The sequence below is a fragment of the Lepus europaeus genome, chromosome 16, assembly GCF_033115175.1.
Source record: "Lepus europaeus isolate LE1 chromosome 16, mLepTim1.pri, whole genome shotgun sequence".
In the NCBI taxonomy this organism is placed as follows: domain Eukaryota; kingdom Metazoa; phylum Chordata; class Mammalia; order Lagomorpha; family Leporidae; genus Lepus; species Lepus europaeus.
In genome coordinates, this window is record NC_084842.1 from 6,191,133 (window position 1) to 6,208,523 (window position 17,391).

Consider the following 17,391-nt stretch of genomic DNA (forward strand, 5'->3'; position numbering starts at 1 on the left):
CCATCCTGGGTGAGCGGCAGGTGCGCAGGCCTTGGGCAGGTGGGAGAGAGGAGGCTGACTGCTCGCTTCTCCAGTTTGTCCTGGATTCCTACCTGGCCTCTATTGCAAAGAGATGCAGGTTGAAGCACATCACCCACAGCCACGGGAATCCAGGGCAGAATGAGCCAGCGGATGCAGCCAGCAGGCTCTACCCCCACGTCTGCCATGGAGGAACAAAGGCCCCCGTGCTTAGCTGTTGGTGTGAGCGCTGAGTGCGGGTCCCAGTAGGAGAAGCCTCAGCGAAACTTTAACCCAGCACTGCCTGAGTCCCTGAGCACTCCCTGGTGGTCTCTGCCTTTAACAAGGGACAGACCCCAATTCGATGGCAAAAGATCATCTTCCCCAGCGGATCGGAATGAGCGAATGCGATCACACCGTTCTCCTGCCCTGTGGTGAGGAGTTTGGTGTTTCCTTTCTATTTATTTAGGATTCCATAACTTGATGACTCCCTTTCTAAGGGGGAGTAGAGCACGGCTCCATGCAAATGCAAGGTCATCTATTCATAGCTTCTTCTGTAGCTTAGGGGCAGGCCATGTGCCCAGATGATGCTTCTCCCTCTCCCTTCCACGTAGCACGGATTCTGCAAACTGAGGTCCCTGGACATGGCTGTAAACACGGGAGTCCCTGCTATCGGGTGGACAGGAGGAGCATCCTGCTCAACTCGGTCTGAGCGTGTTCTCTCTCCATCCCACATTCCTGGTCTCTCCTTCCACAGCATCCCTCTTCATCACCCCCTGCTTTGCTTACGGGACAACCCTGAGGGGTGGCGGGAGCCATGCAACTAGACTGTTGTCTAAGGAGGGTACTGTGGACATACGCTAGGTCTTTCTGGAGCCAAAGAAGCCAGGAGAGCAACCATGTAACCTGATAGCATCGCCCCGTCCAGCAAATGTAGGAGTAGGAAGACCAATGGGGCAGTCCTGCCCCCTCGGGAGTTCCTTGAACCTGGCCTCACCGATCCTTCCTCACCCCCACCTTGTCTTTGTTGGTGGGCTCCACTTTCTCTGTGCCCCACCTCTTGCTGACTTGGGGGCACCCCGGAGAACTCATTGCCAGGGTGGGCACCCCCGCTCCTACCCAGCTTTCTTCAGATACGACCAAAGCCACACAGGTGTGCTGGACACAGTAGACTTCGATGAGGCACAGAGAAGTCTTCCGAAGGTTCTGTCGGGCATTGATCTCCATCCTGGCTGCCAGGGAGGACTCCATGGCTAGCAAACTAGCCCACTGCAAGAGACACGCTCTGCATGGCTGCCTGGAGGAGCCATCGTCCGGTTTGGAGGAGGCTTGCACCGTTGCCTGAAAAGCCAGCACTGCTCACCTATCCAGACAGGCAGGGGTCAGCCGCCGTGAGAGCTGGGTGCTCCTCCCCGGGGGAAATTGGCAGGGAAAGGACCCGCCACTCAGGGCGTAGAGCAGGTGGCAGTTAATGATGGTCAGCTCCATCCTGGATGGCTGGGCTTCAGCCACAGGGGGCCTGGCCCTTGGTCCTTGGGCCTGGAGTGAGGCCACGCCTACACCAGGAGGCCAAGGTCTTCCCTGGGGGTCTTGGAGCCAGAGGTGCTCAACAGAAGCCACTGGGGCTGCAGCTGTGAGGACTCCTGGAGCCTCAGCCCAGCGCAGGTCGGGGACAGGCACCTGGATTCCCCACGAGTGTGGTCAAATGTCTCCATCTGGTGACTTCTGTGGCCTGTTTCCTGTGGCTCTCAAAGTGGCAAGCCCCAAGTCATCTCACCGGCCTTTTGCGGGGACCCCTGGCTCTCAGGGATCCTCTGCTACAAATCCCTGGTTCTCTACCTAGCTTTGTGGGAACTGAAGAGGATGGCGACCTCTGGGCGCCTCCGGCACCAGGGCAGGCCCGGGGCCAGGTGCTCCCTGTGGGTCCCTTCGCAGCGCGCTCCAGTGCCTGCGTGTGCGTGCGTATGTGCGGGGTGTGTGTGACCCTCTGGGAACATGCAGGCGGTGGCAGCGGAGCGGCGGAAGCTGTCTGCCGGTGGTGACAGTGGGTACCTGCCGCCAGTGCCCGCGCCGCCGACCAACCGATGGGCTGGCTGCCTGCTAATTGGGGAGGCGCGCGCAGGGATCGGCTCCCGACAGCTCCCGCTGCCTGCCGCCCCCGCGGCACGGCCCCTGGCTGCCACCTCCGCGTTTGCGCTTTTTAGTTTCGATGTCCCCCACTCCCCCAGCCTGTAAGTAATTGGGCTTTGGAAGGTGACTGCTTGTCACGGAGGTGTTAGCTGGGCCCGGAGGGGGAGCCGTTAGCGGAAGGGTCTTCTACAGGGCAAGGCCCACGCTGTGGTCTCTGGCCAGGGAGCACCCTGGGGCGCTGCTGCCCTCTGCACAGGTGGCCACCCTGCTGGCGCCAGGCCTGGGGTGCTGCCTCTTTGCCCCAGGCGGCAGGCTCAGAGGAGAGAGGAGGGACAGTCCTCTTGGCTCTCCCCACCACCACGCCCAACTGTGCACCCCACTTGCAGATCCGCAGGGAGGCAGGTGCGTCCCGCCCTGGTCACCGGTCAGGGTCCTTCCTTTGCTGTGCCCTGAGACGGACTCCAGGTGAGAGTCACGTGGTGCCGGATCCCTCCACGGTGACCCTTGGGCTTAGAATGAGGCTGGAGGCTAGGGGTGGGGGTGCTGGTGCCCGAATTCTTCCCCAGCTCATAGGGCTTCAGCACACAGAGGGGGCGCCAGTCTGAGTTTCAGATCTGCCCCTGTGGACTCCGCTTCGCTCATCCTCAAGCAGCAAAGCCTCCTGGGAGGACATCTCTGTGAAGCTTTGTCAGTGATTTCTCCCTTAGCAGGAATAAAGGCGAGAAAGATGGGGCTACCTCAGCCCTGGTGCAGGTGTGTGGATGGGTGTGTGTGTGTGCGCGCGCATATGTGCATGTGTGTGTGTGTGTATTTGGGGGTCATTTTAAGAAAGAAAGGGAAAATGCGTTGGGGACACATTAACAAGGGCCAAGAGAGCTTAAGAGGGCTGACAGAGGCTCCCCCAAGCCCTGCCAGGACTGTGGGGACCCTCACCTGTTGGGGAGGGTGAGGCGCCGCGAGGCCACACCCCCACCGAGGCCGATGCCACAGCTGCCACTCTCCCCGGAGGAGCCCGTGTGACAGAACGGGACCTGCAGGAGCGCAGCCGTCAGCACCCAGCCCGCTTTGCGCCTCGGCAGCTAATTAAAGCCGGGAAGGTAACTTACGGCCGCGGGAGAGGCGCGTGCTGCCGGCTCGGCTAAGTGGACGTGGCCTCTGAAGAATTATGGAAAGCTAAAGTGGGTTTCCAGAAGCAAAAGTTAATTGCCCTTCACTTAGCATTTCAGAGTCACGCAGCTGTGAGTTACTCACGCGCTGAGCGGAGGCCTCTACCCCTCGTGGGGACGCGGGGGCCTTCCAGGTGGCCGCAGCCCCAGGCTCTGCTCCCTGCAGGGTAGACCTGAGTCTGGGGTGGCAGCTGCCCTGACAGCTCTGTCACTTAGGTGACTCCCTCCCCGTCTGTGGCTCTCCCACCTTCTCTTGGGCCATTTCCCTGATGCTGTGGCTCATCGCCTTGGGTCTCTCCACGGGGGCCCTTCATGCGGTGCTGCCTACCTGACAGAGCGAAAGATGGAGGTAAAAGCTACCCTGGACCCCTGCTACCCACGTAGGAGACCTGCATGGAGCTCCTGGCTCCTGGCTTTGGATCTGCCCAGCTCCAAGCTGTTGCGGTCGTGTGGGGAGTGAACCAGCGGATGGAGGATCTATGTCTCTCCCTCTCTGTGTAACTCTGCCTTTCAAATAAAGATAAATGAATCTTTAAAAAAAAGAGGAGACCTGTGCCTTCCCTCCCTGTTGTAGACAGTGGGATGGCACAGATTCCTACTCTGTGGACGAGGTTGGGTATGGTGGGGTCTGTGGCTCGAGAGCTATATTGAACAGGAGCCAGCTCGCTGGAGACGAGGTGTGACACCCCGTCCCGTGTCTGTGACAGGAGGTCTCAGGAATAAATGAGGTTGACGTCCCTCTGCATAAGCCACCTCCACCACAGTTTGCAGGGAACCCAAACACCACTGAGCGTTCTTTTAGAGGCTTCCCTCGCTTTGATGCAAGTGTTTTCCTCATTCTAGGATATTGGATCCTGTAGTCTCCCACTTGTCTTGAGAATGCCTGGGACAGCCCAGGGTGGAGGTTAGGTCGCGCTCTAACCTGCAAACCCGCCCTCCCTGGGGAGTCGGGTGTTTCAGCCAAGGCCACATTGCCACTTTCGTGTATGCCCAAATAATGCTGTGGTGTGAATTGGAGCTGGTTGCATACATTGCACACTAGAGACTGCATTTAGGGCTCAGGAACGTGAGCCCTCCACCACCGTGCCCAAGCGTTATCAGCGTGAGCAGTGTTTGCAGATGGCAGGCGTCTTTGCTCTGCTGGCTGGGAGGTGGAAGGATTCTCTTGGATGACTGGGTCCAAAAACTGTGTTTCTGGTTGAAGCCTAGTGCTGGGGTGCCCAGTGACTCCCATCCCCCACTCTGCAACACACAGAGTTGCTCTACAGGTAGCAACCAGAGGACGTGGGGCTGTACAGTCAGGCAAAGCAGCCTCCTTGGCAGAATGGGGGTGGTAGGGCCTTGTGTGTGGATGCCTCCCCCCACCCCCCAAAAAAAAAACAGCTTGGTTGGGACTGGCACTGTGGTGTGGTCACCTGCAACACCAGTATCTCATATGGGCAATAGTTTAAGTCCTTGCTGCTCCTCTTCTGACCCAGGTTAGGGTTAGGTTACAAATGGAGATGGGGATAGGGTTAGGGTTAGCGTTAGCATTAGGGTTAGGGTTCGGATTAGGGTTAGGTTTAGGGCTGGGGATGGGGATAGGGAAAAATGAGGATGGGGATAGGTTAGGGTTAGGGTTAGAGTTAGGGTTAGGGCTTGGGCTAGCGTTAGGGTTATGCTTAGTGTTACTGTTAGGATAGGATTTGAGTTAGGGTTAGGGTTAGGGGTAGGGCAAGGGTTCCAGTTAGGGTAAGGGTTAGGGTTAGGGTTACAGTTAGGGATTAGGGTTAGGATAGGGTTGGGGATAGGGATAGGGTTAGGGTTAGGGTTAGGCTTGGGGATAGGGTTATGATAGGATAGGGTTAGGGTTACGGTTAGGGTTAGCATAGGGAATGGGGATAGGTTTAGGGTTAGCGTTAGGGTTCAGGTTCAGAAAAAATGAGGATCCGGATAAGATTAAGGTTAGGGTTAGGGTGAGGGTTAGGGTTAGGGTTAAGGCTTGGGTTAGGGTTATGGTTTAGGTCTGGGGATAGGGATAGGGATAGAACTAGGGTTAGGGTTAGGCTAAAGATGAGCGTGGGGATAGGTTAGGTTTAGGGTTAGGGATAGGGATAGGACTAGGGTTAGGGATAGGGTTAGTATTAGGATGAAAACGGGGATGGGGATAGGGTTAGGGTTAGGGTTAGTGTTAGCACTAGGGCTAGGGTTAGCATGGGGATGGGGATAGGCATAGGGTTAGTGTAAGTGTTAGGGTTCAGATTTGTATAAAAATGAGAATGGGGATAAGGTTAAGGTTAGGGTTAGGGTTAGGTTTCGGCCTAGCGCTAGGGCTAGGGTTAGGGTTAGGGTTAGGGTTAGGGTTAGGATAGTGAATTGGGATAGGGATAGTTTTAGGGTTATGGCCAGGTTAGGTTTAGTGTTAGGGTTAGCATTAGGGTTAGCATTGGGATGGGGATAGACATAGGTTTAAGATTAGGGTTAGGGTTAGGATTATGGTTATGGTTATGGTTAGGATAAAAAATGGGGATGTGATAGGGTAGGTTTAGGGTTAGGGCTGGGGTTAGGGTTAGGGTTAGGGTTAGGTTAGGATAAAAATCTGGATGGGTATAGGGTTAGGGTTAGGGTTAGGGTTTGGGTTAAGTTTAGCCTTAGTGTTCAGTTTCTGATAAAAATGAGGATGGGGTATAGTTAGGGTTAGGGTTAGGGTTAGGGTTAGGGCTAGGGTTAGGGTTAGGATTAAGATGAAAACGGGGATGGGGATAGGGTTATTTTAGGGTTACTGTTAGCGCTAGTGTTAGGGTTGGGGTTAGTGTTAGTGCTAGTGTTAGGGTCAGGATTAGGGTTAGGGTTAGTGTTAGTGTTAGGGTTAGGGTTCAGGGTATGGTTAGGGCTAGTGTTAGTGTTAGCGTTAGGGTTAAGGTAGGGTTAGGGTTAGGGTTAGTGTTAGCGCTAGTGTTAGGGTTAGTTTAGTGTTAGGGTTAGGGTTTGGGTTAGGATTAGTGTTAGGGTTCGTGTTAGGGTTAGGGTTAGGGTTAGTGTTAGCGCTAGTGTTAGGGTTAGTTTAGTGTTAGGGTTAGGGTTTGGGTTAGGGTTAGGGTTAAAGGTAGGATTAGGGTTAGGTTTAGGGTTAGTGTTAGCGCTAGTGTTAGGGTAAGGGTTAGGGTTAGGGTTATGGTTAATGTTAGTGTTAGGGTTAGGTTTATGGTTAGAGTTAGGGTTAGACTTAGGGTTAGTGCTAGGGTTTGTGTTAGGGTTAGGGTTAGGGTTTGTGTTAGTGTTAGGGTTCGGGTTAGGTTTAGGGTTTGGTTAAGGCTAGGGTTAGGGTTAGGGTTAGGTTTTGGGTTAAGGCTTGGGTTAGGATTCGGTTTCGGGTTATGGTTTGGATTAGGGTTATGGTTAGTGCTGGGGATGTGGATAGGTCTAGGGCTAGTGTTAGGGTTAGGATAAAAAAATGAGGTTGGGGTAGAGTTAAGGTTAGGGTCAGGGTTACGATTGGGCTAGGTTTAGGGTTAGGGTTAGTATTAAGATAAAAATGGGGATGCTAGGGTTATTTAAGATTAAGATTAGAGTTAGGGTTAGTTTTAGGGTTAAGGTTATTGTTAGGCTTAGGCTTAGGGCTAGGTTAGGGTAAGGATGGGGATACAGAGAGTGTTAGGGTTAATATTAGTGTTAGGATTAGGTTTAGGGTTAGGGTTAGGGTTCAGGTTCTGGTTATTGTTACGGTTAGGATTAGGATAGAGATGGGGATAGGGATAGTGTTAGTTCTAGGGTTAGGGTTAGGATTAGGGATAGGGTTACAGTAGGATAGGGTTAGGATTAGGGTAGGAGTTAGGGTTACAGTTAAGGATTCAGTTAGGGTTAGGGTTAGTGTTAGGGCTGGGGATAGGGATAGGGATAGGGATAGGACTAGGGTTAAGATTTGGATAAAAATGAGGATGGGAATAAGTGAGGGTTAGGGTTAGAGTTAGGGTTAGGGTTATGGTTAGGGTTATGGTTAAGGTTATAGTTAGGGTTAGGGCTTGGGTTAGGGTTAGGGTTAAGGTTAGGGTTTTGATTAGGGTTACGTAGGGCTGGGGAAAGGGATAGGGATAGGGCTAGGATTAGGGTTAGGATAAAAATGAAGATGGGGGATAGGTTAGTGTTAGACTTAAGGTTAGGGCTAGGGCTAGGGTTAGGGTTAGGGTTAGGTTTAGGCCTGGGATAGGGATAGGGTTAAGTATAGGGATAGGACTAGGGTTAGGGTTAGGATATAAATGAGGATGGGTATAGGTTAGGGTTAGGGTTGTGGTTAGGGTTAGGGGTAGTGTTATGGTACGATAGGTTTAGGTTTAGGGTTAGAGTTAGGGCTGGTGTTAGGGTAAGGGTTAGAAAAAGGGGGATGGGGATAGGGTTAGGGTTAGGGTTATGGTTAGGGTTAGGGCTTGAGTTATGATTAGGGTTAGGGTTAGGATTCAGATTAGGATTAGGTTTAAGGCCGGGGATAAGGATAGGGTTAGGGTTAGGTTTAGGGCTTGAGTTATGATTAGGGTTAGGGTTAGGATTCAGATTAGGATTAGGTTTAAGGCCGGGGATAAGGATAGGTATAGGGCTAGGGTTAGGGTTAAGATAAAAATGAGGATGGGGATAGGGTTAGGGTTAGGGTTAGGGTTAGGGCTAGGGTTAGGGCTAGGTTTAGGGTTTGGGTTAAGGGTTAAGGTTAGTGTTAGGGTTAGGGCTAGGGTTAGGTTTAGGATGATGATGAAAATGGGGATGGGGATAGGGTTAGTGTTAGGGTTAGTGTTACCACTAGGCTTAGGGTTTGGTTTAGGGTGGGGTTAGGGTTAGGGTTAGGGTTTTTTTAGCTTGGGATTGGGGATAGGCATAGGGTTAGTGTAAGTGTTGGGGCTTGGAATTGGATAAAAATTAGAATTGGGATAAGGTTAAGGTAAAGTTTATTTTAGTGTTAGTGTTAGGGTTAGGGTAAGGGTTAGGGTTAGGGTTAGGATAAGGGTTAGGGTTAGGATAGTGAATGGGGATAGGGATAGTTTTAGGGTTTGGGCTAGTTTAGATTCAGTGTTAAGGTTAACATTGGGATGGGGATAGACATAGGATTAGGGTTAGGGTTAGGGCTGGGGTTAGGGTTAGTGTTATGGTTAGGTTTAGATTTAGAGTTAGTGTTAGGGTTTGGGTTTGGGTTTTGGTTAGGGTTAGGTTTTGTTAGGGTTAGAATATGGAGGGGGATAGGGATAGTGTGAGGGTTAGGGCTAAGGTTAGAGCTAGGGTTAGGATTAGGGTTAGGCTAAGAGCTAGGGCTAAGGTTAGGGTTAAGGCTGGGTTTAGGATTAGGGTAGAAAAAAATGGGTATGTGGATAATGTTAGCTTTAGGGTATGAGATTAGGGTTAGGGTATGGATAGGGATGGGGATAAGGATAGGGTTAGTGCTAGCATTAGGGTTAATATTAGGTTATGGTAGGATAGGGTTAGGGTTACGGTTGGGGTTAGGGTTAGGGTTAGGGTTAGGGCAGTGTTTAGGGAGTAGGTCTAGGGTTTTGGTTAGCATTAGGGTTAGGGTTAGGTTTAGGGTTTGGGTTAGGTTTAGGGCCAAGGTTTAGGTTCAGGTTAGGGTTTGGGTGAGGGATTAGGGTTAAGGTTAGGGTTAGGGCTAGGGTTAGGGTTAGGGTTAGGTTTAGGGCTAGGGTTAGGGTTAGGGTTAGGGTTAGGATAAAAATGATTCACCTCAAAATTAATGGACAGCTGTCGTCTTTTTATTCTATTCTCAGAGAGCAAAAATAGACCACCCTGGACAGTAATAGGCCTCCTCCTACCTTTAAAATTAATGCAAACATGCATTTCCCTTGTATTGAGAGAGTTAAAAGCATGCACCCCTGGTCCAGCATTGGTTGCAGCAGGTTAAGCCACCACCTACTACATCGGCATCCCACGTTTGTACTGGTTTGAGTCCCAGGTGCTCCACTTCTAATCCAGATCCTTGTAAATGTGCCTGGGAAAGCAGCAGAAGATGGCCCAAGTGCTTGGGCCCCTGTAGCCACGTGGTAGATGAAGTCCTGACTCTTGGCTTCAGTCTGGTCCAATACCAGCATTTGTAGCCATTTGGGGGAGTGAACCAGTGGATGGAAGGAAGATCTCTCTCTCTCCCTCTCTCCTTTCTCTCTCTCTAATTCTGCCTTTCAAATAAATAAATAAATCTTTAAAAAAGAAGAAGAAAGATGCACGCGCCTCTATGTCTCTCCTGATTATGACTGCAATCATTGCTTTTCTATCAAAACACAGATGTCAATGATGGAGCATGTAAAACATGGAGAAATTTTAACACGAAACACAGAACTTGCCCCTTCCACTTCCTTGGAGGTGTTTCCGGCCATGGGGTCCCTGGGAGCCGGTGCCCACCCCTCCTTGCCCTTACTTGGGTGAGAATGTACAAGGATTGTGGCTCTGAGATAAGTTCCCTCCAGGCTGGCTGCTCTCTTGCTCAGGGATTCCATTTCATTACCTGCAGAACAAAGTTTTTAAATCTTTCAAGTCCGGATGTGTCCTCTAGACACGTGCCCCTGGAGCTTCCTCCCCAGAAAGTGTCAAGGGCAGTGAGATACATTGCATTTAGGGTGACTGCGCCGGAGTCCACGCATCACAGAATAAAAGCACTGACTTTCAAAAGCCTCTTAGCCTTGCTGATTTACGGTGTTTCCCTTGCCCTGCACCAGGTTTTCTCCCCATGAAAATGCTCCGTGATTGGTAGCTCCATTTCCGTTCTCTTTTTCCAGTTCTTTTCATCTAAATAACGCTTCTACTGCCACTCTCACCCAAGCACCACAAGACAGCGGAATTTGCTTCCAGAAGAAAATCAGGCCTTTCTCTCTGTAGCTTCATCATCACAGAGAGCAAGCTCCTTTTCTAAGTTTTTTTCTTTTAAAGATTTATTTTATTGGAGCCGATGCTGTAGCATAATGGGCTAAGTCTCCCACTGTGGTGTCAACATCCCATGTGGAGGCCAGTTTGTGTCCTGGCTGCGCCTCTTCTGATCCAGCTCCCTACTAATGTGCCTGGGAAAGCAGTGGAAGATGGCACAAGTGCTTGGGCCCCTGCACCCACATGGGAGATCTGGAAGAAGCTCCTGGCTTCAGATGGGCACAGCTCTAGCTGTTGTGGCCATCTGGGGAGTGAAACAGCAGATGGAAGACCTTTCTCACTGTGTCCAGTCTCTCTGTAACTCTACTTCTCAGATAAATAAAATATTTGTTTCATTTATTTGAGAGGTAGAAAGAGAGAGAGGGAGAAAACAGATCTTCCATCCTCTGGTTCATCCAAACCCACAAATGGCTACAGCAGCTGGACCAGGCTGAACTGGAGCAAGGAACTCCATCCAGGTCTCTTCTGACCCTAAGCCTAATTCTATCAGTTTCCCCTTCTCTATCCTAACCCAAACCCTAACCCTAACCCAAACCCTAACCCATCTCTAACCCTAGCCCTATCCCAATCTCGATGCTAACAATAACCTTAACCCTAACACTAAACCTAGCTATAACCCGATCCCTACTCCTAACCCTATTCCTTACCCTAATGCTAACATTAACCCTAAACCTAGCCCTAACCCTAACCCTAATCCTAACCCTAGTCCTAACACAAACCCTAACCCTAACCTTACTGTTATCCTAACACTTATCCCTATCCCTATCCCTATCCCGGTCCCTATCCCTATCCTTATCTCTATCCCTATCCATATGCTAACCGTAACCCTATCCCTAACACCAACACCAACCCTATCCCCATCCCTATCCTAACCCTTACCCTAATACTAACAATAACCCTAACCCTAACCCTAACCCTATCCCCATCCTTATGCTAACCCTAACCCTATCCCTAACCTCAACCCCAACCCCTACCCCATCCCAATCACTATCCTAACCCTAACCCCAACCCCAACCACAACCCCATCCCCATCACCATCCCATCCTAACCCTAACCCTAACCCTAACCCTAACCCTAACACTAAACCTAACCCTATCCCTATCCTAACCCTAAAACCAACCCCAACCCCAGCCCCAACCCTAACCCTAACTCTAAGGTTAATCCTAACCATAACCGTAACCCTAACCCTAATTCTAAACCCAACTGCTAGCTTTATCCACATCCCCATCTAACCTAACGTTAACCCTAACCCTAACCCTAATGCTAATCCTAACCCTACGCCCAACCGTAACCCTAACTCTACTCCTATGTAACCCTAACCCTGACCCTAAACCTAACCCGAACCCTATCCCTAGCCCTAAAAGCTAACCGTAACCGTAACCCTAACCATATCCCAATACAATCCCTATCCATATCCCTATCACCAACCCAATCCCAACCCTAACCCTAACCCTAACACTAACGCTAAACCCAACCCTATCCCCATCCCAATCTCTATCCTAACTCTAACCCTAACACTAACCCTAACTCAAACCCTAACACTAACCCTAAGCCTAAGCCTAACCCTAACCCTAACCCTAACCCTAACAATAATTCTAACCATAATGCTAACCCTAACACTATACCTATCCCCAACCCAAAATGAACCCTAACCCTAAACCTAATCCTAACCATAACATTAACCCCAGCCCTAACCCTAAACCTAACACTATCCTAACCCTAACCCTAATCTTAAACCTAAACCTAAACCTATGGCTAGCCCTAACCTTAACCGTAACCCTATACCTAACTCTATCCCTTTCCAATCCCTAAACTAACCCTAATCCTAACCCTAATCCTATCACCATCTTCATCTCTATCCTAAACCTAACCCTAACTCTAGCCCTAGCCCATCCCTAACACTAAACCTAACCTATTCCCATACCAAGTCCTATCCGAAACCTAAACCTAACCCTAAACCTAGCCCTATCCCTAGCCCTAACCCTAACCCTAACCCTAAGCTAACCCCTAGCCCTAGCCCTAGCCCTAGCCCTGACCCTAACCCATTCCTATCGCCATCGCTATCCTAACCCTAATCCTAACTCTAACCTTAATCCTAACAATAACCCTAACCCTAACCCTATCCCTATCCCCATCCTTCTGCTAACCCTACTATTAACCCTAACCCTAACCCAACGTTAACCCTAACCCTAACCTTAACCCTAGCTGTAACACTATCCCTATCACCATCCTTAGCCTAACCCTTATTCTACCCATACCCCAACCCTAATCCTATCCCTAACCCTAACCCTAGCTCTAATCTAATCCTAACCCTATCCCCATCCCTATCCTAATCCTAACCCTAACCCCCCCAACCCCAACCCTAATCCCAACCCCATACCCATACCTATCCTAACCCTAACCCCAAGCCCAAGCCCAAGCCCAAGCCCAAGCCCATCCCCATCCCCATCCTAACCCTAACCCTAACACTAACCTTAACCCTAACCCTAGCCCCAACCCCAGCCCCAACCCTAACCCTAACCCTAACCCAAAGGTTAATCCTAAGTGTAACCCTAACCCTAACCCTAACCCTAACCCCAACCGCATCCCTATCCCCATCTCTATCCAAACCTAACCATAACTCTAACCGTAACTCCACCCCTATTCCCCTCCCTATCCTAACCCTAACACTAACCCTAACCCTAACCCTAATCCTAATCCTAACCCCAACCCCATCCCTATCCCAATCCCTATCCAAACCCTAACCCTAAACCTAACCCCATCCCTATTGCCATCACTATCCTAACCCTAACCCTAATGCTAACCCTAACCCTATCCCTAACTCTAGCCCTAACCCTAACCCTAACCCTAACCCTAATCCTAACCCTAACCTTATCCCTATCCTCATCCCTATCCTAACCTAACCCCATCCCTATCCCTACCCCTGGTCCTACTTCTAAGTCTACAAGGCTGTAGTGACTTCTGGGTAGAGCAGAGCCTGGCTGGGATCCTCAGGTTTGCCTGCCCTGAAGTCTGCTCCTGTGCCCAGGCAGTTGCAAGGTGGCTATGTGGGAGCAGCCAGGCTGTGTCCCACCCACAGCTGTGCGTACCCCACAGCCCAGCACAATCCACGTGGTGTCCTTGTCCACATTTCTGCAGCATCAAATCCCATTTCTTTTTTTCAAGAATGTATTTATTTATGTGGAAGGCAGAGTGACAGAGAGAGGGAGAGACAAAGAAAGAGGTCTTCCATGTTCAGGCTCACTTGGTTACTTGCAACAGCTGGGCCTGGGCCGGGGCAAAGTCAGGAGCCTGGAACTCCACCCGGGTCTCCCATGTAGGTGGCACGGGCTCAAGCACTCAGGGCATCTTCTGCTGCTTTTCCAGGAGCATTTGAATTGGAAGCAGAGCAGCCGGAACTTGAACCAGAACTTGAATATGGGATACTAGCACTGCAAGTAGTGATTTAACTCACTGAGCCACAATGCCAGCCCCCAACCCCATTTTTTTTAAGAAAAATAATGGCCAGTCTCCTTCTGTAGCCGAAGTTATGCCTCCACTTTTTCAGAGTCCACTTCTTCATGATATATAATAAATATAGATATAGATATGGATATAGATATATATGGATATAGATATAGATATAGATATGGATATAGATATAGATATAGAAGAGGCATTTCGAAGAACTCAGAATCAAGATGTACCAGCAAACTCCAAAAGGCTGTTGGCGCCTGTCTTCTCTGCTGGTGTTGATCACGGTTGGTGGGCAGGAGCTGATGTTCAACTTTTCAGGGCTGACATGGCCTCGGGATAGTCCTCTCCTCACTGTCTTTCCACTGCCAAAGTTGAAGAATGGCTTAGCGGCAATCGGTTGCTCCTTGGTCCTAGGCTGGGATCCTGTCCTCTGTTGGTTCAGTTCCTCATTTCCCCACACCGTTTGGAGTCTCTTCCCATTTAATATGTCTCTTTCTGTCTCCCTTGTTTCTGCCTCGCCTGAGACTTTAGCATTCCACCTCCTTGTCACCAAGCAGGGTAATGTAAACAGACGGGGAGCTGACCCATGTGATGTGCAGCGTGCCACCTACATGGGAGACCCGGGTGGAGTTCCAGGCTCCTGACTTTGCCCCGGCCCAGGCCCAGCTGTTGCAAGTAACCAAGTGAGCCTGAACATGGAAGACCTCTTTCTTTGTCTCTCCCTCTCTCTGTCACTCTGCCTTCCACATAAATAAATACATTCTTGAAAAAAAGAAATGGGATTTGATGCTGCAGAAATGTGGACAAGGACACCAGCGTCCTGCAGCCGCAGGAGTGGCTGCCATGTCGGTTCCATGCTTGGGCACAGATATCTGGGGAGTGCAGCCTTACGCAGCTCTGAGGAAGGCACCAGCCCACAGCTGTCCCATAGGAGCAACCCCGAACTGAAGCCTCACAGCAGCTGCTGATGGGGCTGGGGGCTGAGTGCAGGGAATGGAGAGAACTGGGGACAGAGGCTTCGCTGGCGCCAGCCCCTCGGTCCGTGGAAATGGCTGGCTGTGGGGGCTAGAACAGAGGTCAGCTCTGTTTCCAAAATGTACGTCTTAGGGGCCAGCGCTATGGCACAGTGGGTTAAAGCCCTGGCCTGCAGTGCTGGCATCCCATGTGGGTGCTGGTTCGAGTCCCAGCTGCTCCACTTCCTACCCAGCTCCCTGCTAATGGCCTGGGAGAGCAGCAAAAGATGACTCAAGTCCTTGGGCCCCTGCACCCACATGGGAGACCCGGAAGAAGCTCCTGGCTCCTGGCTTCGGATCGGCCCAGCTCTGGCTGTTGTGGCCATTTTGGGGGTGAACCAGAAGATGGAAGACCTCTGTCTCTCTGTCTTTACCTCTCTCTGTAACTCTTTCAAATAAATAAAATAAATCTTAAAAAAATGCAAGTCTTCAGCACACAACAAGGCAGTTTCCTTGAATTCTTTTAATGCAGACCTTGGTGCCCTGGGTGGCAAAGAGCCCGCTGAGAAGCGAGCTGCTCTTTGCACATGGAGCTGATGAGCCTTTTAATAGAGGGAAAAAAAATCATTATTTCCCGGGAGTCCACATCCCCATCACGTTTTTATTAGCAACCGCTCTTCTAAATAAAGTTCAGTGGATTGATTTTGGTGGGTTTTCTCATTTTAAATATTCCCTGAAATTATGGCTGCGGAGACAGTTCTGTCACCACCATTGCCATTGTCAACATCAGCAGCTCCATTGTTGTATTTATGCAGCACTTAGGAAGCTCCCAGAACACTGCAGGCATAGTACTCTATTTGTCCTCAGGGCATCCTAGAAGGAAGGGCGGGGACCCCCTGGAACTAAAGGCAGCCCCCTCCTCTCTGTGCCTCTGAAAGTCAAGTCGCTTTGATGATGTAGCCAGGGGGAGGAACTGCACCTCCCTTCTCTGCTCGTGTCTCTACCTGGATTGCTCCAGGCTGCATACCTCAGCTCACAGCTGAACACAGGGCACCCTCGTCTTGGGCGGGGTCGGGGGAGACCTGGAACAGGGCAAGACCCTTAGGAATCTCCTTGACTACCTGGGCACTCCCTGTCTTGCCCTCTGGCCTTGCCTTGGCTCCAACAGGCCCAAATCCCTAGAAGACACTGGCGAAGTGGAATAGTGGAAAGACAGTGGCCGGGGAATCAGGCGATCGGGTTCAAGTTTTGGTTCTGCCACTTATCGTCTTTGCTTCCTGGACCAGTCCCTGAGCATTTTTGAGATTTTATTTCCTCTGTAAAAGAGGGTGCATGAGGTGGGCATTTGGCATAGCAGTTAAGTCGCCACTTGGGGTGTTCGCATCCCAGATCTGAGCGCCTTGTTGCCATCCCAGCTACTCCCCTTCCTATCCAGCTCCCTGTTAATGCGCACTCTGACAGGCAGCAGGCGATGGCTCAAGTACTTGGGTCCCTGCCACCCACATGGGAGACCTGGATTGAGCTCTGAGCTCTTGGCTTTGGCTTGGCCTGGCTCTGACTGCTGCAGGCATTTGAGGAGTGAACCAGGGGATGGGCACTATCTGGCTGGCAGTCTCTGCCTTCCAAATAAAGTGAAAATAAATAATGATAAAAAGGGGGCATGAGTACATCCTTTCTGTGTTTTTGTGAGGATGGAATGTGATAACCTGTACAGATGTTCGGCATAATGGATGCAGCATAGGGCTCAACAAACATTGATTTCATTTCTTCATTGAATTTTATCCTCTGGGTAAAACCTAAACTGTTTGCTTTTGAGAACTAAGAGGAAACATAGAGAACAATGCTTGTACAGGTTTATCGTTTTATTCAGTGTTTTTCAGCACATATTTTCTCAACTATATTGAATGACAGCTAGTGACCAATAATCAGTGCATCTTGGAGCTGCTGTTGGAAATAAGACTGGGCAGAGTGGGCAGCTGGGAACCCCCTCCGCTACAAATCACCAGGCAGAGGCCCCCGGGGAGTCACAGGTGTGCCAAGGTCTCCGTTTCCCAATCTGTAGAATGAAAAGCTTGGAGTATGTCATCGTGAGATACCTTTGTCCATAGCAGGAGCCCCTCCTTCCGCTCCCATCTTATCCAGGGTTACCGGAGGTCAAGCACAGTCAACCGTGGTCTGAAAACGTTGCATGGAAAATTCCAGAAAGAATTCATAATTTTAACTTTTCACACCGCCCCGAGCAGCACAATGAACTCACATGCCATCCAGCTCTATCCTGCCCTGGACGTGACTCTCGTGGGTCCTGTGTGTTCCCTCTGTAGACAGTACCCGCATGTGAGCTGCTGAGTAGCCCTCCTGGTTGCCAGATTCGCTCTGTGGAATTACAATGCTTGTGTTCAGGTAACCTTTATTTTTACTGAATAAGGGCCCCCAAGTGTGAGAGTAGCGATGCTGGTGATTTGGAAATGCCAAAGGGAAGCTGTAAAAGTGCTTCCCTTAAGGGAAAAGGTGAAAGAGACAATAAGATATTTGGAGAGAGAGAGAGAGAGAGAGAGAGAGAGAGAGAGAGAGAGAGAGACCATGTTTACATAAGTTTTTATTACCTTATATTATTGCAATTATTCTATTTATTATTGTTAGCCTCTTACAATGTCTAATTTATAAATTAAACTGTGTCATCGGTATGTGCACATGGGAAAAACGCAGCATATAAAGGGTTTGGGGCTATCTGTGGTTTTGGGCATCCACTGAGGGTTTTGGGACATTTTCCCCCATGACTGAGGGGGACCACTGTAATTTTA